Raw genomic sequence first — 25123 nt, 5'->3', positions numbered from 1 at the left:
TTTTCATCCAAAATGGGTCTACGTCAGTCATTCCTTGCCAACAAACTGAGAATCAAAAAGTGAAAAGAGTGCAGTTAATCTGTGTGTGCAGGGATACTTTTCCATCTCTTATTCCAATTTGTAACAGCAGCGCATTTTCTGTCATTGTAAACAATTTGCACGCCTGAATGGACAACTGTAACCCTCTCCATAGCCCGGTATACATTATATCTCAACAGGAACATCCATCTCCGTGACAATAAAACAGCAGAACCTTGGCCCATCTTCAAAGGACTCTTGGCCGCACACCTCCGACACCTCCACATGGCAGCAGAGCACCGGTTCATCACCCACCTCGTCCCCCACAACACCCTGATCCACCTTATACCCTCTGGAAACCTGGGCATCATCTTCTGACCCCGGCATCACCTCCCCCAACCACGGCATCAACCCCCATCACTGAAGAAAGTTTGGAGAATGATGGTGTGTTTGATTTTCTGTAATTTTTTGTCTCTTCTCCCCCTGCCCTTGTGTATCCCATTCCCTTGCACTTGTGTGTGATGTTTGTCTGTACAATTATGTAAATATATGTAAATACTTGTAAGATGTTTTTGATAATAAAAGATAAAAAAAAAATTAAAATAATGGACAACTGAGTAGTAGTAGTAGGTTTGAAATGGGCCGGTAATTATTTAGCACTGTGGCATCAAGACTGCTCTTCTTTAAGAGAGGCTTAATGACCGCAGTTTTAAGGCTCTTGGGAATATTCCAGATCGAAGCAACATGTTGACTTTTTGAGTGAGTGGAGCCAACAGACTGCTCACCGTAGACTTTAAAAATCTAGTAGGCAATGCATAAAGGCAGCATGTAGTGGAACTCAGACTTGTGGTGATCTCTTGGACAGTTTTGTCAGCCAAAAATGCAAAATGGGTTAACTCCAGTTGTCTAGCTGGCTGCGTGCTTGTTATCTGCAAATAATGGTATTTTTAATGTTCTGAACTGAGTCTTGCAAAGAAGACTGCAAACTCATTGCACCTGGAGAAATACAGAAACCATCAGACAAAGTAACATTTACCACACTGTAATTTGAAATGTTAACCCGCTTTGTCATTAGCAGGTCCAGAGTGTGCCCTTTGCCCTTGGTGGGGCCACTCAGGTGCTGAGTAAGACCAAAGCTTCTGAGGACAGCGCCAAGCTCTTTAGAAGAAGACGAGGTTGAGCGGGGCGTGAAGGAAGGAAGGAACAGTCACTCACGTACGGGAAACTCCTACCAAGCAGTGGCCAGCATATAGCACACTGGGATTCTGTGGTAATTGAACCAAGTTTAGCAGTTCCTTTCATCAGTTAATAACACAAGCAGGCTTTCCTATTTACCAATGTAGATAACAGGGGTTACAACAGTGACTCTGGTGGGTCTCGAACTCACAGCCTTTGAATGCCTTTGCAACTTTTGTCTGATTCCCCTTTTTCACAAAAGCAAAACAGTCATCCGAAAACGGTCTACATCAATCATTCCTTACCATCAAACTGAGAAACAAGGAGTGAAAAGAGTGCATTTACTCTGTTTATTCAGGGATACTGTTCAATCTATAATTGCAAAATAGCTCTTTCAGGTGATATGTTTTTCTGTACATGTAAACAACTGATTTGCTTGAAAGGCTATCATGAAGGCACTGCTGGGATTTACTAGACAGGCACTTTGACCAACTAAGCCACAGCGCCTCTAAAATGTTACTCCAACCTGTTTCAGGTAGATATTCAGCAAACAATGTTACCTCGTGGATTTTGCCTGCGATAGCTCTTCCAAAATAGCTTGTCGTCCCTGGGTGGGCTCGAACCACCAACCTCCCGGTTAACAGCCGAGCGCGCTGGCCAATTGCGCCACAGAGACATCCAGCCCAGTCGAAAAAATATTTGCGACTTGACAAGCCGCAACATCTTTTTTTTTTTAAAGCGAGCCAGCAACATTCGAAAGTTCAGCCCCTGTCCAATCAACTGTGTTTAATGGAGAGCGAGGGCATCAATCTTTCTACCTTTGAGCTAAATCCCCTGTACCAATGTAGCTATAAAAAAAACTGGAAGTCTTTCAATCAATCGACTCTCGCCAATTTATTGCGCACTCAATATACTGCAGTTAATCTGGATATTGAGGAAAAATTGCAAGATAATGTTATTTGACATAATGCCGATGTATTTGCTTACTTTTTCAAGCACACTTGGCAATAAACCTCGTTCAGCAGTGCCTTTTATCAGATAGTAAAGCGCGCAGACGTTCCATTATAAAAAACAAAAATGTTCTCTCACCATTAGCGACTCTAGTGGGACTCAACCCACAACCTTTGAAAGCCCTTGTAACTAATGCCTAGAAGTCCAATGCGCTATCCATTGCGCCACAGAGCCCATACATCCTTGCGTGATGCTCATTTCCACAAACGCAAAACACGGTTTTCATCCAAAATGGGTCTACGTCAGTCATTCCTTGCCAACAAACTGAGAATCAAAAAGTGAAAAGAGTGCAGTTAATCTGTGTGTGCAGGGATACTTTTCCATCTCTTATTCCAATTTGTAACAGCAGCGCATTTTCTGTCATTGTAAATAATTTGCACGCCTGAATGGACAACTGTAACCCTCTCCATAGCCCGGTATACATTATATCTCAACAGGAACATCCATCTCCGTGACAATAAAACAGCAGAACCTTGGCCCATCTTCAAAGGACTCTTGGCCGCACACCTCCGACACCTCCACATGGCAGCAGAGCACCGGTTCATCACCCACCTCATCCCCCACAACACCCTGATCCACCTTATACCCTCTGGAAACCTGGACATCATCTTCTGACCCCGGCATCACCCCCCCATCCACGGCATCACCCCCCATCACTGAAGAAAGTTTGAAGAATGATTGTGTGTTTGATTTTCTGTAATTTTTTGTCTCTTCTCCCCCTGCCCTTGTGTATCCCATTCCCTTGCACTTGTGTGTGATGTTTGTCTGTACAATTATGTAAATATATGTAAATACTTGTAAGATGTTTTTGATAATAAAAGATAAAAAAAATAAAATAATGGACAACTGAGTAGTAGTAGTAGGTTTGAGATGGGCCGGTAATTATTTAGCACTGTGGCATCAAGACTGCTCTTCTTTAAGAGAGGCTTAATGACCGCAGTTTTAAGGCTCTTGGGAATATTCCAGATCCAAGCGACATGTTGACTTTTTGAGTGATTGGAGCCAACAGACTGCTCACCGTAGACTTTAAAAATCTGGTAGACAATGCACAAAGGCAGCATGTAGTGGAACTCAGACTTGTGGTGATCTCTTGGACAGTTTTGTCAGCCAAAAATGCAAAATGGGTTAACTCCAGTTGTCTAGCTGGCTGCGTGCTTGTTATCTGCAAATAATGGTATTTTTAATGTTCTGAACTGAGTCTTGCAAAGAAGACTGCAAACTCATTGCACCTGGAGAAATACAGAAACCATCAGACAAAGTAACATTTACCACACTGTAATTTGAAATGTTAACCCGCTTTGTCATTAGCAGGTCCAGAGTGTGCCCTTTGCCCTTGGTGGGGCCACTCAGGTGCTGAGTAAGACCAAAGCTTCTGAGGACAGCGCCAAGCTCTTTAGAAGAAGACGAGGTTGAGCGGGGCGTGAAGGAAGGAAGGAACAGTCACTCACGTACGGGAAACTCCTACCAAGCAGTGGCCAGCATATAGCACACTGGGATTCTGTGGTAATTGAACCAAGTTTAGCAGTTCCTTTCATCAGTTAATAACACAAGCAGGCTTTCCTATTTACCAATGTAGATAACAGGGGTTACAACAGTGACTCTGGTGGGTCTCGAACTCACAGCCTTTGAATGCCTTTGCAACTTTTGTCTGATTCCCCTTTTTCACAAAAGCAAAACAGTCATCCGAAAACGGTCTACATCAATCATTCCTTACCATCAAACTGAGAAACAAGGAGTGAAAAGAGTGCATTTACTCTGTTTATTCAGGGATACTGTTCAATCTATAATTGCAAAATAGCTCTTTCAGGTGATATGTTTTTCTGTACATGTAAACAACTGATTTGCTTGAAAGGCTATCATGAAGGCACTGCTGGGATTTACTAGACAGGCACTTTGACCAACTAAGCCACAGCGCCTCTAAAATGTTACTCCAACCTGTTTCAGGTAGATATTCAGCAAACAATGTTACCTCGTGGATTTTGCCTGCGATAGCTCTTCCAAAATAGCTTGTCGTCCCTGAGTGGGCTCGAACCACCAACCTCCCGGTTAACAGCCGAGCGCGCTGGCCAATTGCGCCACAGAGACATCCAGCCCAGTCGAAAAAATATTTGCGACTTGACAAGCCGCAACATCTTTTTTTTTTTAAAGCGAGCCAGCAACATTCGAAAGTTCAGCCCCTGTCCAATCAACTGTGTTTAATGGAGAGCGAGGGCATCAATCTTTCTACCTTTGAGCTAAATCCCCTGTACCAATGTAGCTATAAAAAAAACTGGAAGTCTTTCAATCAATCGACTCTCGCCAATTTATTGCGCACTCAATATACTGCAGTTAATCTGGATATTGAGGAAAAATTGCAAGATAATGTTATTTGACATAATGCCGATGTATTTGCTTACTTTTTCAAGCACACTTGGCAATAAACCTCGTTCAGCAGTGCCTTTTATCAGATAGTAAAGCGCGCAGACGTTCCATTATAAAAAACAAAAATGTTCTCTCACCATTAGCGACTCTAGTGGGACTCAACCCACAACCTTTGAAAGCCCTTGTAACTAATGCCTAGAAGTCCAATGCGCTATCCATTGCGCCACAGAGCCCATACATCCTTGCGTGATGCTCATTTCCACAAACGCAAAACACGGTTTTCATCCAAAATGGGTCTACGTCAGTCATTCCTTGCCAACAAACTGAGAATCAAAAAGTGAAAAGAGTGCAGTTAATCTGTGTGTGCAGGGATACTTTTCCATCTCTTATTCCAATTTGTAACAGCAGCGCATTTTCTGTCATTGTAAATAATTTGCACGCCTGAATGGACAACTGTAACCCTCTCCATAGCCCGGTATACATTATATCTCAACAGGAACATCCATCTCCGTGACAATAAAACAGCAGAACCTTGGCCCATCTTCAAAGGACTCTTGGCCGCACACCTCCGACACCTCCACATGGCAGCAGAGCACCGGTTCATCACCCACCTCATCCCCCACAACACCCTGATCCACCTTATACCCTCTGGAAACCTGGACATCATCTTCTGACCCCGGCATCACCCCCCCATCCACGGCATCACCCCCCATCACTGAAGAAAGTTTGAAGAACGATTGTGTGTTTGATTTTCTGTAATTTTTTGTCTCTTCTCCCCCTGCCCTTGTGTATCCCATTCCCTTGCACTTGTGTGTGATGTTTGTCTGTACAATTATGTAAATATATGTAAATACTTGTAAGATGTTTTTGATAATAAAAGATAAAAAAAATAAAATAATGGACAACTGAGTAGTAGTAGTAGGTTTGAGATGGGCCGGTAATTATTTAGCACTGTGGCATCAAGACTGCTCTTCTTTAAGAGAGGCTTAATGACCGCAGTTTTAAGGCTCTTGGGAATATTCCAGATCCAAGCGACATGTTGACTTTTTGAGTGATTGGAGCCAACAGACTGCTCACCGTAGACTTTAAAAATCTGGTAGACAATGCATAAAGGCAGCATGTAGTGGAACTCAGACTTGTGGTGATCTCTTGGACAGTTTTGTCAGCCAAAAATGCAAAATGGGTTAACTCCAGTTGTCTAGCTGGCTGCGTGCTTGTTATCTGCAAATAATGGTATTTTTAATGTTCTGAACTGAGTCTTGCAAAGAAGACTGCAAACTCATTGCACCTGGAGAAATACAGAAACCATCAGACAAAGTAACATTTACCACACTGTAATTTGAAATGTTAACCCGCTTTGTCATTAGCAGGTCCAGAGTGTGCCCTTTGCCCTTGGTGGGGCCACTCAGGTGCGGAGTAAGACCAAAGCTTCTGAGGACAGCGCCAAGCTCTTTAGAAGAAGACGAGGTTGAGCGGGGCGTGAAGGAAGGAAGGAACAGTCACTCACGTACGGGAAACTCCTACCAAGCAGTGGCCAGCCTATAGCACACTGGGATTCTGTGGTAATTGAACCAAGTTTAGCAGTTCCTTTCATCAGTTAATAACACAAGCAGGCTTTCCTATTTACCAATGTAGATAACAGGGGTTACAACAGTGACTCTGGTGGGTCTCGAACTCACAGCCTTTGAATGCCTTTGCAACTTTTGTCTGATTCCCCTTTTTCACAAAAGAAAACAGTCATCCGAAAACGGTCTACATCAATCATTCCTTACCATCAAACTGAGAAACAAGGAGTGAAAAGAGTGCATTTACTCTGTTTATTCAGGGATACTGTTCAATCTCTAATTGCAAAATAGCTCTTTCGGGTGATATGTTTTTCTGTACATGTAAACAACTGATTTGCTTGAAAGGCTATCATGAAAGCACTGCTGGGATTTGCTAGACAGGCACTTTGACCAACTAAGCCACAGCGCCTCTAAAGTGTTACTCCAACCTGTTTCAGGTAGATATTCAGCAAACAATGTTACCCCGTGGATTTTGGCTGCGATAGCTCTTCCAAAATAGCTTCTCGTCCCTGGGTGGGCTCAAACCACCAACCTCCCAGTTAACAGCCGAGCGCGCTGGCCAATTGCGCCACAGAGACATCCAGCCCAGTCGAAAAAATATTTGCGACTTGACAAGCCGCAACATCTTTTTTTTTTTAAAGCGAGCCAGCAACATTCGAAAGTTCAGCCCCTGTCCAATCAACTGTGTTTAATGGAGAGCGAGGGCATCAATCTTTCTACCTTTGAGCTAAATCCCCTGTACCAATGTAGCTATAAAAAAAACTGGAAGTCTTTCAATCAATCGACTCTCGCCAATTTATTGCGCACTCAATATACTGCAGTTAATCTGGATATTGAGGAAAAATTGCAAGATAATGTTATTTGACATAATGCCGATGTATTTGCTTACTTTTTCAAGCACATTTGGCAATAAACCTCGTTCAGCAGTGCCTTTTATCAGATAGTAAAGCGCGCAGACGTTCCATTGTAAAAAACAAAAATGTTCTCTCACCATTAGCGACTCTAGTGGGACTCAACCCACAACCTTTGAAAGCCCTTGCAACTAATGCCTAGAAGTCCAATGCGCTATCCATTGCGCCACAGAGCCCATACGACCTTGCGTGATGCTCATTTCCACAAACGCAAAACACGGTTTTCATCCAAAATGGGTCTACGTCAGTCATTCCTTGCCAACAAACTGAGAATCAAAAAGTGAAAAGAGTGCAGTTAATCTGTGTGTGCAGGGATACTTTTCCATCTCTTATTCCAATTTGTAACAGCAGCGCATTTTCTGTCATTGTAAATAATTTGCACGCCTGAATGGACAACTGTAACCCTCTCCATAGCCCGGTATACATTATATCTCAACAGGAACATCCATCTCCGTGACAATAAAACAGCAGAACCTTGGCCCATCTTCAAAGGACTCTTGGCCGCACACCTCCGACACCTCCACATGGCAGCAGAGCACTGGTTCATCACCCACCTCATCCCCCACAACACCCTGATCCACCTTATACCCTCTGGAAACCTGGACATCATCTTCTGACCCCGGCATCACCCCCCCATCCACGGCATCACCCCCCATCACTGAAGAAAGTTTGAAGAACGATTGTGTGTTTGATTTTCTGTAATTTTTTGTCTCTTCTCCCCCTGCCCTTGTGTATCCCATTCCCTTGCACTTGTGTGTGATGTTTGTCTGTACAATTATGTAAATATATGTAAATACTTGTAAGATGTTTTTGATAATAAAAGATAAAAAAAATAAAATAATGGACAACTGAGTAGTAGTAGTAGGTTTGAGATGGGCCGGTAATTATTTAGCACTGTGGCATCAAGACTGCTCTTCTTTAAGAGAGGCTTAATGACCGCAGTTTTAAGGCTCTTGGGAATATTCCAGATCCAAGCGACATGTTGACTTTTTGAGTGATTGGAGCCAACAGACTGCTCACCGTAGACTTTAAAAATCTGGTAGACAATGCATAAAGGCAGCATGTAGTGGAACTCAGACTTGTGGTGATCTCTTGGACAGTTTTGTCAGCCAAAAATGCAAAATGGGTTAACTCCAGTTGTCTAGCTGGCTGCGTGCTTGTTATCTGCAAATAATGGTATTTTTAATGTTCTGAACTGAGTCTTGCAAAGAAGACTGCAAACTCATTGCACCTGGAGAAATACAGAAACCATCAGACAAAGTAACATTTACCACACTGTAATTTGAAATGTTAACCCGCTTTGTCATTAGCAGGTCCAGAGTGTGCCCTTTGCCCTTGGTGGGGCCACTCAGGTGCGGAGTAAGACCAAAGCTTCTGAGGACAGCGCCAAGCTCTTTAGAAGAAGACGAGGTTGAGCGGGGCGTGAAGGAAGGAAGGAACAGTCACTCACGTACGGGAAACTCCTACCAAGCAGTGGCCAGCCTATAGCACACTGGGATTCTGTGGTAATTGAACCAAGTTTAGCAGTTCCTTTCATCAGTTAATAACACAAGCAGGCTTTCCTATTTACCAATGTAGATAACAGGGGTTACAACAGTGACTCTGGTGGGTCTCGAACTCACAGCCTTTGAATGCCTTTGCAACTTTTGTCTGATTCCCCTTTTTCACAAAAGAAAACAGTCATCCAAAAACGGTCTACATCAATCATTCCTTACCATCAAACTGAGAAACAAGGAGTGAAAAGAGTGCATTTACTCTGTTTATTCAGGGATACTGTTCAATCTCTAATTGCAAAATAGCTCTTTCGGGTGATATGTTTTTCTGTACATGTAAACAACTGATTTGCTTGAAAGGCTATCATGAAAGCACTGCTGGGATTTACTAGACAGGCACTTTGACCAACTAAGCCACAGCGCCTCTAAAGTGTTACTCCAACCTGTTTCAGGTAGATATTCAGCAAACAATGTTACCCCGTGGATTTTGGCTGCGATAGCTCTTCCAAAATAGCTTCTCGTCCCTGGGTGGGCTCAAACCACCAACCTCCCGGTTAGCAGCCGAGCGCGCTGGCCAATTGCGCCACAGAGACATCCAGCCTAGGCAATAAAATATTTGCGACTCGACAAGCCGCAACATCTTTTTTTTTTTAAAGCGAGCCAGCAACATTCGAAAGTTCAGCCCCTGTCCAATCAACTGAGTTTAATGGAGAGCGAGGGCATCAATCTTTCTACCTTTGAGCTAAATCCCCTGTACCAATGTAGCTATAAAAAAAAACTGGAAGTCTTTCAATCAATCGACTCTCGCCAATTTATTGCGCACTCAATATACTGCAGTTAATCTGGATATTGAGGAAAAATTGCAAGATGATGTTATTTGACATAATGCCGATGTATTTGCTTACTTTTTCAAGCACACTTGGCAATAAACCTCGTTCAGCAGTGCTTTTTATCAGATAGTAAAGCGCGCAGACGTTCCATTGTAAAAAACAAAAATGTTCTCTCGCCATTAGCGACTCCAGTGGGACTCAACCCACAACCTTTGAAAGCCCTTGCAACTAATGCCTAGAAGTCCAATGCGCTATCCATTGCGCCACAGAGCCCATACGTCCTTGCGTGATGCTCATTTCCACAAACGCAAAACACGGTTTTCATCCAAAATGGGTCTACGTCAGTCATTCCTTGCCAACAAACTGAGAATCAAAAAGTGAAAAGAGTGCAGTTAATCTGTGTGTGCAGGGATACTTTTCCATCTCTTATTCCAATTTGTAACAGCAGCGCATTTTCTGTCATTGTAAACAATTTGCACGCCTGAATGGACAACTATAACCCTCTCCATAGCCCGGTATACATTATATCTCAACAGGAACATCCATCTCCGTGACAATAAAACAGCAGAACCTTGGCCCATCTTCAAAGGACTCTTGGCCGCACACCTCCGACACCTCCACATGGCAGCAGAGCACCGGTTCATCACCCACCTCGTCCCCCACAACACCCTGATCCACCTTATACCCTCTGGAAACCTGGACATCATCTTCTGACCCCGGCATCACCTCCCCCAACCACGGCATCAACCCCCATCACTGAAGAAAGTTTGGAGAATGATGGTGTGTTTGATTTTCTGTAATTTTTTGTCTCTTCTCCCCCTGCCCTTGTGTATCCAATTCCCTTGCACTTGTGTGTGATGTTTGTCTGTACAATTATGTAAATATATGTAAATACTTGTAAGATGTTTTTGATAATAAAAGATAAAAAAAAAATTAAAATAATGGACAACTGAGTAGTAGTAGTAGGTTTGAAATGGGCCGGTAATTATTTAGCACTGTGGCATCAAGACTGCTCTTCTTTAAGAGAGGCTTAATGACCGCAGTTTTAAGGCTCTTGGGAATATTCCAGATCCAAGCGACATGTTGACTTTTTGAGTGATTGGAGCCAACAGACTGCTCACCGTAGACTTTAAAAATCTGGTAGACAATGCATAAAGGCAGCATGTAGTGGAACTCAGACTTGTGGTGATCTCTTGGACAGTTTTGTCAGCCAAAAATGCAAAATGGGTTAACTCCAGTTGTCTAGCTGGCTGCGTGCTTGTTATCTGCAAATAATGGTATTTTTAATGTTCTGAACTGAGTCTTGCAAAGAAGACTGCAAACTCATTGCACCTGGAGAAATACAGAAACCATCAGACAAAGTAACATTTACCACACTGTAATTTGAAATGTTAACCCGCTTTGTCATTAGCAGGTCCAGAGTGTGCCCTTTGCCCTTGGTGGGGCCACTCAGGTGCGGAGTAAGACCAAAGCTTCTGAGGACAGCGCCAAGCTCTTTAGAAGAAGACGAGGTTGAGCGGGGCGTGAAGGAAGGAAGGAACAGTCACTCACGTACGGGAAACTCCTACCAAGCAGTGGCCAGCCTATAGCACACTGGGATTCTGTGGTAATTGAACCAAGTTTAGCAGTTCCTTTCATCAGTTAATAACACAAGCAGGCTTTCCTATTTACCAATGTAGATAACAGGGGTTACAACAGTGACTCTGGTGGGTCTCGAACTCACAGCCTTTGAATGCCTTTGCAACTTTTGTCTGATTCCCCTTTTTCACAAAAGAAAACAGTCATCCGAAAACGGTCTACATCAATCATTCCTTACCATCAAACTGAGAAACAAGGAGTGAAAAGAGTGCATTTACTCTGTTTATTCAGGGATACTGTTCAATCTCTAATTGCAAAATAGCTCTTTCGGGTGATATGTTTTTCTGTACATGTAAACAACTGATTTGCTTGAAAGGCTATCATGAAAGCACTGCTGGGATTTGCTAGACAGGCACTTTGACCAACTAAGCCACAGCGCCTCTAAAGTGTTACTCCAACCTGTTTCAGGTAGATATTCAGCAAACAATGTTACCCCGTGGATTTTGGCTGCGATAGCTCTTCCAAAATAGCTTCTCGTCCCTGGGTGGGCTCAAACCACCAACCTCCCGGTTAACAGCCGAGCGCGCTGGCCAATTGCGCCACAGAGACATCCAGCCCAGTCGAAAAAATATTTGCGACTTGACAATCCGCAACATCTTTTTTTTTTTAAAGCGAGCCAGCAACATTCGAAAGTTCAGCCCCTGTCCAATCAACTGTGTTTAATGGAGAGCGAGGGCATCAATCTTTCTACCTTTGAGCTAAATCCCCTGTACCAATGTAGCTATAAAAAAAACTGGAAGTCTTTCAATCAATCGACTCTCGCCAATTTATTGCGCACTCAATATACTGCAGTTAATCTGGATATTGAGGAAAAATTGCAAGATAATGTTATTTGACATAATGCCGATGTATTTGCTTACTTTTTCAAGCACACTTGGCAATAAACCTCGTTCAGCAGTGCCTTTTATCAGATAGTAAAGCGCGCAGACGTTCCATTGTAAAAAACAAAAATGTTCTCTCACCATTAGCGACTCTAGTGGGACTCAACCCACAACCTTTGAAAGCCCTTGCAACTAATGCCTAGAAGTCCAATGCGCTATCCATTGCGCCACAGAGCCCATACATCCTTGCGTGATGCTCATTTCCACAAACGCAAAACACGGTTTTCATCCAAAATGGGTCTACGTCAGTCATTCCTTGCCAACAAACTGAGAATCAAAAAGTGAAAAGAGTGCAGTTAATCTGTGTGTGCAGGGATACTTTTCCATCTCTTATTCCAATTTGTAACAGCAGCGCATTTTCTGTCATTGTAAATAATTTGCACGCCTGAATGGACAACTGTAACCCTCTCCATAGCCCGGTATACATTATATCTCAACAGGAACATCCATCTCCGTGACAATAAAACAGCAGAACCTTGGCCCATCTTCAAAGGACTCTTGGCCGCACACCTCCGACACCTCCACATGGCAGCAGAGCACCGGTTCATCACCCACCTCGTCCCCCACAACACCCTGATCCACCTTATACCCTCTGGAAACCTGGACATCATCTTCTGACCCCGGCATCACCTCCCCCAACCACGGCATCAACCCCCATCACTGAAGAAAGTTTGGAGAATGATGGTGTGTTTGATTTTCTGTAATTTTTTGTCTCTTCTCCCCCTGCCCTTGTGTATCCAATTCCCTTGCACTTGTGTGTGATGTTTGTCTGTACAATTATGTAAATATATGTAAATACTTGTAAGATGTTTTTGATAATAAAAGATAAAAAAAAAATTAAAATAATGGACAACTGAGTAGTAGTAGTAGGTTTGAAATGGGCCGGTAATTATTTAGCACTGTGGCATCAAGACTGCTCTTCTTTAAGAGAGGCTTAATGACCGCAGTTTTAAGGCTCTTGGGAATATTCCAGATCCAAGCGACATGTTGACTTTTTGAGTGATTGGAGCCAACAGACTGCTCACCGTAGACTTTAAAAATCTGGTAGACAATGCATAAAGGCAGCATGTAGTGGAACTCAGACTTGTGGTGATCTCTTGGACAGTTTTGTCAGCCAAAAATGCAAAATGGGTTAACTCCAGTTGTCTAGCTGGCTGCGTGCTTGTTATCTGCAAATAATGGTATTTTTAATGTTCTGAACTGAGTCTTGCAAAGAAGACTGCAAACTCATTGCACCTGGAGAAATACAGAAACCATCAGACAAAGTAACATTTACCACACTGTAATTTGAAATGTTAACCCGCTTTGTCATTAGCAGGTCCAGAGTGTGCCCTTTGCCCTTGGTGGGGCCACTCAGGTGCGGAGTAAGACCAAAGCTTCTGAGGACAGCGCCAAGCTCTTTAGAAGAAGACGAGGTTGAGCGGGGCGTGAAGGAAGGAAGGAACAGTCACTCACGTACGGGAAACTCCTACCAAGCAGTGGCCAGCCTATAGCACACTGGGATTCTGTGGTAATTGAACCAAGTTTAGCAGTTCCTTTCATCAGTTAATAACACAAGCAGGCTTTCCTATTTACCAATGTAGATAACAGGGGTTACAACAGTGACTCTGGTGGGTCTCGAACTCACAGCCTTTGAATGCCTTTGCAACTTTTGTCTGATTCCCCTTTTTCACAAAAGAAAACAGTCATCCGAAAACGGTCTACATCAATCATTCCTTACCATCAAACTGAGAAACAAGGAGTGAAAAGAGTGCATTTACTCTGTTTATTCAGGGATACTGTTCAATCTCTAATTGCAAAATAGCTCTTTCGGGTGATATGTTTTTCTGTACATGTAAACAACTGATTTGCTTGAAAGGCTATCATGAAAGCACTGCTGGGATTTGCTAGACAGGCACTTTGACCAACTAAGCCACAGCGCCTCTAAAGTGTTACTCCAACCTGTTTCAGGTAGATATTCAGCAAACAATGTTACCCCGTGGATTTTGGCTGCGATAGCTCTTCCAAAATAGCTTCTCGTCCCTGGGTGGGCTCAAACCACCAACCTCCCGGTTAACAGCCGAGCGCGCTGGCCAATTGCGCCACAGAGACATCCAGCCCAGTCGAAAAAATATTTGCGACTTGACAATCCGCAACATCTTTTTTTTTTTAAAGCGAGCCAGCAACATTCGAAAGTTCAGCCCCTGTCCAATCAACTGTGTTTAATGGAGAGCGAGGGCATCAATCTTTCTACCTTTGAGCTAAATCCCCTGTACCAATGTAGCTATAAAAAAAACTGGAAGTCTTTCAATCAATCGACTCTCGCCAATTTATTGCGCACTCAATATACTGCAGTTAATCTGGATATTGAGGAAAAATTGCAAGATAATGTTATTTGACATAATGCCGATGTATTTGCTTACTTTTTCAAGCACACTTGGCAATAAACCTCGTTCAGCAGTGCCTTTTATCAGATAGTAAAGCGCGCAGACGTTCCATTGTAAAAAACAAAAATGTTCTCTCACCATTAGCGACTCTAGTGGGACTCAACCCACAACCTTTGAAAGCCCTTGCAACTAATGCCTAGAAGTCCAATGCGCTATCCATTGCGCCACAGAGCCCATACATCCTTGCGTGATGCTCATTTCCACAAACGCAAAACACGGTTTTCATCCAAAATGGGTCTACGTCAGTCATTCCTTGCCAACAAACTGAGAATCAAAAAGTGAAAAGAGTGCAGTTAATCTGTGTGTGCAGGGATACTTTTCCATCTCTTATTCCAATTTGTAACAGCAGCGCATTTTCTGTCATTGTAAATAATTTGCACGCCTGAATGGACAACTGTAACCCTCTCCATAGCCCGGTATACATTATATCTCAACAGGAACATCCATCTCCGTGACAATAAAACAGCAGAACCTTGGCCCATCTTCAAAGGACTCTTGGCCGCACACCTCCGACACCTCCACATGGCAGCAGAGCACCGGTTCATCACCCACCTCATCCCCCACAACACCCTGATCCACCTTATACCCTCTGGAAACCTGGACATCATCTTCTGACCCCGGCATCACCCCCCCATCCACGGCATCACCCCCCATCACTGAAGAAAGTTTGAAGAATGATTGTGTGTTTGATTTTCTGTAATTTTTTGTCTCTTCTCCCCCTGCCCTTGTGTATCCCATTCCCTTGCACTTGTGTGTGATGTTTGTCTGTACAATTATGTAAATATATGTAAATACTTGTAAGATGTTTTTGATAATAAAAGATAAAAAAAATAAAATAATGGACAACTGAGTAGTAGTAGTAGGTTTGAGATGGGCCGGTAATTATTTAGCACTGTGGCATCAAGACTGCTCTTCTTTAAGAGAGGCTTAATGACCGCAGTTTTAAGGCTCTTGGGAATATTCCAGATCCAAGCGACATGTTGACTTTTTGAGTGATTGGAGCCAACAGACTGCTCACCGTAGACTTTAAAAATCTGGTAGACAATGCATAAAGGCAGCATGTAGTGGAACTCAGACTTGTGGTGATCTCTTGGACAGTTTTGTCAGCCAAAAATGCAAAATGGGTTAACTCCAGTTGTCTAGCTGGCTGCGTGCTTGTTATCTGCAAATAATGGTATTTTTAATGTTCTGAACTGAGTCTTGCAAAGAAGACTGCAAACTCATTGCACCTGGAGAAATACAGAAACCATCAGACAAAGTAACATTTACCACACTGTAATTTGAAATGTTAACCCGCTTTGTCATTAGCAGGTCCAGAGTGTGCCCTTTGCCCTTGGTGGGGCCACTCAGGTGCGGAGTAAGACCAAAGCTTCTGAGGACAGCGCCAAGCTCTTTAGAAGAAGACGAGGTTGAGCGGGGCGTGAAGGAAGGAAGGAACAGTCACTCACGTACGGGAAACTCCTACCAAGCAGTGGCCAGCCTATAGCACACTGGGATTCTGTGGTAATAGAACCAAGTTTAGCAGTTCCTTTCATCAGTTAATAACACAAGCAGGCTTTCCTATTTACCAATGTAGATAACAGGGGTTACAACAGTGACTCTGGTGGGTCTCGAACTCACAGCCTTTGAATGCCTTTGCAACTTTTGTCTGGTTCCCCTTTTTCACAAAAGAAAACAGTCATCCGAAAACGGTCTACATCAATCATTCCTTACCATCAAACTGAGAAACAAGGAGTGAAAAGAGTGCATTTACTCTGTTTATTCAGGGATACTGTTCAATCTATAATTGCAAAATAGCTCTTTCAGGTGATATGTTTTTCTGTACATGTAAACAACTGATTTGCTTGAAAGGCTATCATGAAGGCACTGCTGGGATTTACTAGACAGGCACTTTGACCAACTAAGCCACAGCGCCTCTAAAATGTTACTCCAACCTGTTTCAGGTAGATATTCAGCAAACAATGTTACCTCGTGGATTTTGCCTGCGATAGCTCTTCCAAAATAGCTTGTCGTCCCTGGGTGGGCTCGAACCACCAACCTCCCGGTTAACAGCCGAGCGCGCTGGCCAATTGCGCCACAGAGACATCCAGCCCAGTCGAAAAAATATTTGCGACTTGACAAGCCGCAACATCTTTTTTTTTTTAAAGCGAGCCAGCAACATTCGAAAGTTCAGCCCCTGTCCAATCAACTGTGTTTAATGGAGAGCGAGGGCATCAATCTTTCTACCTTTGAGCTAAATCCCCTGTACCAATGTAGCTATAAAAAAAACTGGAAGTCTTTCAATCAATCGACTCTCGCCAATTTATTGCGCACTCAATATACTGCAGTTAATCTGGATATTGAGGAAAAATTGCAAGATAATGTTATTTGACATAATGCCGATGTATTTGCTTACTTTTTCAAGCACACTTGGCAATAAACCTCGTTCAGCAGTGCCTTTTATCAGATAGTAAAGCGCGCAGACGTTCCATTGTAAAAAACAAAAATGTTCTCTCACCATTAGCGACTCTAGTGGGACTCAACCCACAACCTTTGAAAGCCCTTGCAACTAATGCCTAGAAGTCCAATGCGCTATCCATTGCGCCACAGAGCCCATACATCCTTGCGTGATGCTCATTTCCACAAACGCAAAACACGGTTTTCATCCAAAATGGGTCTACGTCAGTCATTCCTTGCCAACAAACTGAGAATCAAAAAGTGAAAAGAGTGCAGTTAATCTGTGTGTGCAGGGATACTTTTCCATCTCTTATTCCAATTTGTAACAGCAGCGCATTTTCTGTCATTGTAAATAATTTGCACGCCTGAATGGACAACTGTAACCCTCTCCATAGCCCGGTATACATTATATCTCAACAGGAACATCCATCTCCGTGACAATAAAACAGCAGAACCTTGGCCCATCTTCAAAGGACTCTTGGCCGCACACCTCCGACACCTCCACATGGCAGCAGAGCACCGGTTCATCACCCACCTCATCCCCCACAACACCCTGATCCACCTTATACCCTCTGGAAACCTGGACATCATCTTCTGACCCCGGCATCACCCCCCCATCCACGGCATCACCCCCCATCACTGAAGAAAGTTTGAAGAATGATTGTGTGTTTGATTTTCTGTAATTTTTTGTCTCTTCTCCCCCTGCCCTTGTGTATCCCATTCCCTTGCACTTGTGTGTGATGTTTGTCTGTACAATTATGTAAATATATGTAAATACTTGTAAGATGTTTTTGATAATAAAAGATAAAAAAAATAAAATAATGGACAACTGAGTAGTAGTAGTAGGTTTGAGATGGGCCGGTAATTATTTAGCACTGTGGCATCAAGACTGCTCTTCTTTAAGAGAGGCTTAATGACCGCAGTTTTAAGGCTCTTGGGAATATTCCAGATCCAAGCGACATGTTGACTTTTTGAGTGATTGGAGCCAACAGACTGCTCACCGTAGACTTTAAAAATCTGGTAGACAATGCATAAAGGCAGCATGTAGTGGAACTCAGACTTGTGGTGATCTCTTGGACAGTTTTGTCAGCCAAAAATGCAAAATGGGTTAACTCCAGTTGTCTAGCTGGCTGCGTGCTTGTTATCTGCAAATAATGGTATTTTTAATGTTCTGAACTGAGTCTTGCAAAGAAGACTGCAAACTCATTGCACCTGGAGAAATACAGAAACCATCAGACAAAGTAACATTTACCACACTGTAATTTGAAATGTTAACCCGCTTTGTCATTAGCAGGTCCAGAGTGTGCCCTTTGCCCTTGGTGGGGCCACTCAGGTGCGGAGTAAGACCAAAGCTTCTGAGGACAGCGCCAAGCTCTTTAGAAGAAGACGAGGTTGAGCGGGGCGTGAAGGAAGGAAGGAACAGTCACTCACGTACGGGAAACTCCTACCAAGCAGTGGCCAGCCTATAGCACACTGGGATTCTGTGGTAATTGAACCAAGTTTAGCAGTTCCTTTCATCAGTTAATAACACAAGCAGGCTTTCCTATTTACCAATGTAGATAACAGGGGTTACAACAGTGACTCTGGTGGGTCTCGAACTCACAGCCTTTGAATGCCTTTGCAACTTTTGTCTGATTCCCCTTTTTCACAAAAGAAAACAGTCATCCGAAAACGGTCTACATCAATCATTCCTTACCATCAAACTGAGAAACAAGGAGTGAAAAGAGTGCATTTACTCTGTTTATTCAGGGATACTGTTCAATCTATAATTGCAAAATAGCTCTTTCAGGTGATATGTTTTTCTGTACATGTAAACAACTGATTTGCTTGAAAGGCTATCATGAAGGCACTGCTGGGATTTACTAGACAGGCACTTTGACCAACTAAGCCACAGCGCCTCTAAAATGTTACTCCAACCTGTTTCAGGTAGATATTCAGCAAACAATGTTACCTCGTGGATTTTGCCTGCGATAGCTCTTCCAAAATAGCTTGTCATCCCTGGGTGGGCTCGAACCACCAACCTCCCGGTTAACAGCCGAGCGCGCTGGCCAATTGCGCCACAGAGACATCCAGCCCAGTCGAAAAAATATTTGCGACTTGACAAGCCGCAACATCTTTTTTTTTTTAAAGCGAGCCAGCAACATTCGAAAGTTCAGCCCCTGTCCAATCAACTGTGTTTAATGGAGAGCGAGGGCATCAATCTTTCTACCTTTGAGCTAAATCCCCTGTACCAATGTAGCTATAAAAAAAACTGGAAGTCTTTCAATCAATCGACTCTCGCCAATTTATTGCGCACTCAATATACTGCAGTTAATCTGGATATTGAGGAAAAATTGCAAGATAATGTTATTTGACATAATGCCGATGTATTTGCTTACTTTTTCAAGCACACTTGGCAATAAACCTCGTTCAGCAGTGCCTTTTATCAGATAGTAAAGCGCGCAGACGTTCCATTGTAAAAAACAAAAATGTTCTCTCACCATTAGCGACTCTAGTGGGACTCAACCCACAACCTTTGAAAGCCCTTGCAACTAATGCCTAGAAGTCCAATGCGCTATCCATTGCGCCACAGAGCCCATACATCCTTGCGTGATGCTCATTTCCACAAACGCAAAACACGGTTTTCATCCAAAATGGGTCTACGTCAGTCATTCCTTGCCAACAAACTGAGAATCAAAAAGTGAAAAGAGTGCAGTTAATCTGTGTGTGCAGGGATACTTTTCCATCTCTTATTCCAATTTGTAACAGCAGCGCATTTTCTGTCATTGTAAATAATTTGCACGCCTGAATGGACAACTGTAACCCTCTCCATAGCCCGGTATACATTATATCTCAACAGGAACATCCATCTCCGTGACAATAAAACAGCAGAACCTTGGCCCATCTTCAAAGGACTCTTGGCCGCACACCTCCGACACCTCCACATGGCAGCAGAGCACCGGTTCATCACCCACCTCATCCCCCACAACACCCTGATCCACCTTATACCCTCTGGAAACCTGGACATCATCTTCTGACCCCGGCATCACCCCCCCATCCACGGCATCACCCCCCATCACTGAAGAAAGTTTGAAGAACGATTGTGTGTTTGATTTTCTGTAATTTTTTGTCTCTTCTCCCCCTGCCCTTGTGTATCCCATTCCCTTGCACTTGTGTGTGATGTTTGTCTGTACAATTATGTAAATATATGTAAATACTTGTAAGATGTTTTTGATAATAAAAGATAAAAAAAATAAAATAATGGACAACTGAGTAGTAGTAGTAGGTTTGAGATGGGCCGGTAATTATTTAGCACTGTGGCATCAAGACTGCTCTTCTTTAAGAGAGGCTTAATGACCGCAGTTTTAAGGCTCTTGGGAATATTCCAGATCCAAGCGACATGTTGACTTTTTGAGTGATTGGAGCCAACAGACTGCTCACCGTAGACTTTAAAAATCTGGTAGACAATGCATAAAGGCAGCATGTAGTGGAACTCAGACTTGTGGTGATCTCTTGGACAGTTTTGTCAGCCAAAAATGCAAAATGGGTTAACTCCAGTTGTCTAGCTGGCTGCGTGCTTGTTATCTGCAAATAATGGTATTTTTAATGTTCTGAACTGAGTCTTGCAAAGAAGACTGCAAACTCATTGCACCTGGAGAAATACAGAAACCATCAGACAAAGTAACATTTACCACACTGTAATTTGAAATGTTAACCCGCTTTGTCATTAGCAGGTCCAGAGTGTGCCCTTTGCCCTTGGTGGGGCCACTCAGGTGCGGAGTAAGACCAAAGCTTCTGAGGACAGCGCCAAGCTCTTTAGAAGAAGACGAGGTTGAGCGGGGCGTGAAGGAAGGAAGGAACAGTCACTCACGTACGGGAAACTCCTACCAAGCAGTGGCCAGCCTATAGCACACTGGGATTCTGTGGTAATTGAACCAAGTTTAGCAGTTCCTTTCATCAGTTAATAACACAAGCAGGCTTTCCTATTTACCAATGTAGATAACAGGGGTTACAACAGTGACTCTGGTGGGTCTCGAACTCACAGCCTTTGAATGCCTTTGCAACTTTTGTCTGATTCCCCTTTTTCACAAAAGCAAAACAGTCATCCGAAAACGGTCTACATCAATCATTCCTTACCATCAAACTGAGAAACAAGGAGTGAAAAGAGTGCATTTACTCTGTTTATTCAGGGATACTGTTCAATCTATAATTGCAAAATAGCTCTTTCAGGTGATATGTTTTTCTGTACATGTAAACAACTGATTTGCTTGAAAGGCTATCATGAAGGCACTGCTGGGATTTACTAGACAGGCACTTTGACCAACTAAGCCACAGCGCCTCTAAAATGTTACTCCAACCTGTTTCAGGTAGATATTCAGCAAACAATGTTACCTCGTGGATTTTGCCTGCGATAGCTCTTCCAAAATAGCTTCTCGTCCCTGGGTGGGCTCAAACCACCAACCTCCCGGTTAACAGCCGAGCGCGCTGGCCAATTGCGCCACAGAGACATCCAGCCTAGTCAATAAAATATTTGCGACTCGACAAGCCGCAACATCTTTTTTTTTTTAAAGCGAGCCAGCAACATTCGAAAGTTCAGCCCCTGTCCAATCAACTGAGTTTAATGGAGAGCGAGGGCATCAATCTTTCTACCTTTGAGCTAAATCCCCTGTACCAATGTAGCTATAAAAAAAAACTGGAAGTCTTTCAATCAATCGACTCTCGCCAATTTATTGCGCACTCAATATACTGCAGTTAATCTGGATATTGAGGAAAAATTGCAAGATAATGTTATTTGACATAATGCCGATGTATTTGCTTACTTTTTCAAGCACACTTGGCAATAAACCTCGTTCAGCAGTGCTTTTTATCAGATAGTAAAGCGCGCAGACGTTCCATTGTAAAAAACAAAAATGTTCTCTCGCCATTAGCGACTCCAGTGGGACTCAACCCACAACCTTTGAAAGCCCTTGCAACTAATGCCTAGAAGTCCAATGCGCTATCCATTGCGCCACAGAGCCCATACGTCCTTGCGTGATGCTCATTTCCACAAACGCAAAACACGGTTTTCATCCAAAATGGGTCTACGTCAGTCATTCCTTGCCAACAAACTGAGAATCAAAAAGTGAAAAGAGTGCAGTTAATCTGTGTGTGCAGGGATACTTTTCCATCTCTTATTCCAATTTGTAACAGCAGCGCATTTTCTGTCATTGTAAACAATTTGCACGCCTGAATGGACAACTGTAACCCTCTCCATAGCCCGGTATACATTATATCTCAACAGGAACATCCATCTCCGTGACAATAAAACAGCAGAACCTTGGCCCATCTTCAAAGGACTCTTGGCCGCACACCTCCGACACCTCCACATGGCAGCAGAGCACCGGTTCATCACCCACCTCGTCCCCCACAACACCCTGATCCACCTTATACCCTCTGGAAACCTGGGCATCATCTTCTGACCCCGGCATCACCTCCCCCAACCACGGCATCAACCCCCATCACTGAAGAAAGTTTGGAGAATGATGGTGTGTTTGATTTTCTGTAATTTTTTGTCTCTTCTCCCCCTGCCCTTGTGTATCCCATTCCCTTGCACTTGTGTGTGATGTTTGTCTGTACAATTATGTAAATATATGTAAATACTTGTAAGATGTTTTTGATAATAAAAGATAAAAAAAAAATTAAAATAATGGACAACTGAGTAGTAGTAGTAGGTTTGAAATGGGCCGGTAATTATTTAGCACTGTGGCATCAAGACTGCTCTTCTTTAAGAGAGGCTTAATGACCGCAGTTTTAAGGCTCTTGGGAATATTCCAGATCGAAGCAACATGTTGACTTTTTGAGTGAGTGGAGCCAACAGACTGCTCACCGTAGACTTTAAAAATCTAGTAGGCAATGCATAAAGGCAGCATGTAGTGGAACTCAGACTTGTGGTGATCTCTTGGACAGTTTTGTCAGCCAAAAATGCAAAATGGGTTAACTCCAGTTGTCTAGCTGGCTGCGTGCTTGTTATCTGCAAATAATGGTATTTTTAATGTTCTGAACTGAGTCTTGCAAAGAAGACTGCAAACTCATTGCACCTGGAGAAATACAGAAACCATCAGACAAAGTAACATTTACCACACTGTAATTTGAAATGTTAACCCGCTTTGTCATTAGCAGGTCCAGAGTGTGCCCTTTGCCCTTGGTGGGGCCACTCAGGTGCGGAGTAAGACCAAAGCTTCTGAGGACAGCGCCAAGCTCTTTAGAAGAAGACGAGGTTGAGCGGGGCGTGAAGGAAGGAAGGAACAGTCACTCACGTACGGGAAACTCCTACCAAGCAGTGGCCAGCCTATAGCACACTGGGATTCTGTGGTAATAGAACCAAGTTTAGCAGTTCCTTTCATCAGTTAATAACACAAGCAGGCTTTCCTATTTACCAATGTAGATAACAGGGGTTACAACAGTGACTCTGGTGGGTCTCGAACTCACAGCCTTTGAATGCCTTTGCAACTTTTGTCTGGTTCCCCTTTTTCACAAAAGAAAACAGTCATCCGAAAACGGTCTACATCAATCATTCCTTACCATCAAACTGAGAAACAAGGAGTGAAAAGAGTGCATTTACTCTGTTTATTCAGGGATACTGTTCAATCTATAATTGCAAAATAGCTCTTTCAGGTGATATGTTTTTCTGTACATGTAAACAACTGATTTGCTTGAAAGGCTATCATGAAGGCACTGCTGGGATTTACTAGACAGGCACTTTGACCAACTAAGCCACAGCGCCTCTAAAATGTTACTCCAACCTGTTTCAGGTAGATATTCAGCAAACAATGTTACCTCGTGGATTTTGCCTGCGATAGCTCTTCCAAAATAGCTTGTCGTCCCTGGGTGGGCTCGAACCACCAACCTCCCGGTTAACAGCCGAGCGCGCTGGCCAATTGCGCCACAGAGACATCCAGCCCAGTCGAAAAAATATTTGCGACTTGACAAGCCGCAACATCTTTTTTTTTTTAAAGCGAGCCAGCAACATTCGAAAGTTCAGCCCCTGTCCAATCAACTGTGTTTAATGGAGAGCGAGGGCATCAATCTTTCTACCTTTGAGCTAAATCCCCTGTACCAATGTAGCTATAAAAAAAACTGGAAGTCTTTCAATCAATCGACTCTCGCCAATTTATTGCGCACTCAATATACTGCAGTTAATCTGGATATTGAGGAAAAATTGCAAGATAATGTTATTTGACATAATGCCGATGTATTTGCTTACTTTTTCAAGCACACTTGGCAATAAACCTCGTTCAGCAGTGCCTTTTATCAGATAGTAAAGCGCGCAGACGTTCCATTGTAAAAAACAAAAATGTTCTCTCACCATTAGCGACTCTAGTGGGACTCAACCCACAACCTTTGAAAGCCCTTGCAACTAATGCCTAGAAGTCCAATGCGCTATCCATTGCGCCACAGAGCCCATACATCCTTGCGTGATGCTCATTTCCACAAACGCAAAACACGGTTTTCATCCAAAATGGGTCTACGTCAGTCATTCCTTGCCAACAAACTGAGAATCAAAAAGTGAAAAGAGTGCAGTTAATCTGTGTGTGCAGGGATACTTTTCCATCTCTTATTCCAATTTGTAACAGCAGCGCATTTTCTGTCATTGTAAATAATTTGCACGCCTGAATGGACAACTGTAACCCTCTCCATAGCCCGGTATACATTATATCTCAACAGGAACATCCATCTCCGTGACAATAAAACAGCAGAACCTTGGCCCATCTTCAAAGGACTCTTGGCCGCACACCTCCGACACCTCCACATGGCAGCAGAGCACCGGTTCATCACCCACCTCATCCCCCACAACACCCTGATCCACCTTATACCCTCTGGAAACCTGGACATCATCTTCTGACCCCGGCATCACCCCCCCATCCACGGCATCACCCCCCATCACTGAAGAAAGTTTGAAGAATGATTGTGTGTTTGATTTTCTGTAATTTTTTGTCTCTTCTCCCCCTGCCCTTGTGTATCCCATTCCCTTGCACTTGTGTGTGATGTTTGTCTGTACAATTATGTAAATATATGTAAATACTTGTAAGATGTTTTTGATAATAAAAGATAAAAAAAATAAAATAATGGACAACTGAGTAGTAGTAGTAGGTTTGAGATGGGCCGGTAATTATTTAGCACTGTGGCATCAAGACTGCTCTTCTTTAAGAGAGGCTTAATGACCGCAGTTTTAAGGCTCTTGGGAATATTCCAGATCCAAGCGACATGTTGACTTTTTGAGTGATTGGAGCCAACAGACTGCTCACCGTAGACTTTAAAAATCTGGTAGACAATGCATAAAGGCAGCATGTAGTGGAACTCAGACTTGTGGTGATCTCTTGGACAGTTTTGTCAGCCAAAAATGCAAAATGGGTTAACT

The 25123-nt window shown here is 43.2% G+C and overlaps 4 non-coding genes across 4 annotated transcripts; all 4 read right to left on the bottom strand.

Annotated features, from left to right (window-relative positions):
• Nucleotides 1-1796: 1796 nt before the first annotated feature.
• trnan-guu (transfer RNA asparagine (anticodon GUU)) lies at nucleotides 1797-1870 on the bottom strand. Its single transcript has one exon. It is a non-coding gene; the product is annotated as a tRNA-Asn (tRNA).
• A 7184-nt stretch (nucleotides 1871-9054) lies between these two features.
• On the bottom strand, nucleotides 9055-9128 carry trnas-gcu (transfer RNA serine (anticodon GCU)). Its single transcript has one exon. It is a non-coding gene; the product is annotated as a tRNA-Ser (tRNA).
• A 7192-nt stretch (nucleotides 9129-16320) lies between these two features.
• Nucleotides 16321-16394, bottom strand: trnan-guu (transfer RNA asparagine (anticodon GUU)). The gene has a single exon. It is a non-coding gene; the product is annotated as a tRNA-Asn (tRNA).
• A 7189-nt stretch (nucleotides 16395-23583) lies between these two features.
• trnan-guu (transfer RNA asparagine (anticodon GUU)) lies at nucleotides 23584-23657 on the bottom strand. Its single transcript has one exon. It is a non-coding gene; the product is annotated as a tRNA-Asn (tRNA).
• Between the last annotated feature and the right edge of the window lie 1466 nt (nucleotides 23658-25123).

The sequence above is a fragment of the Eucyclogobius newberryi genome, unplaced genomic scaffold, assembly GCF_026437365.1.
Source record: "Eucyclogobius newberryi isolate DKJ021-1_F unplaced genomic scaffold, fEucNew1.0.hap1 SCAF_41, whole genome shotgun sequence".
Classification (NCBI taxonomy): domain Eukaryota; kingdom Metazoa; phylum Chordata; class Actinopteri; order Gobiiformes; family Gobiidae; genus Eucyclogobius; species Eucyclogobius newberryi.
Note: the sequence above shows the minus strand (reverse complement) of the source record. Positions and strands in the feature narration are given on the sequence as shown.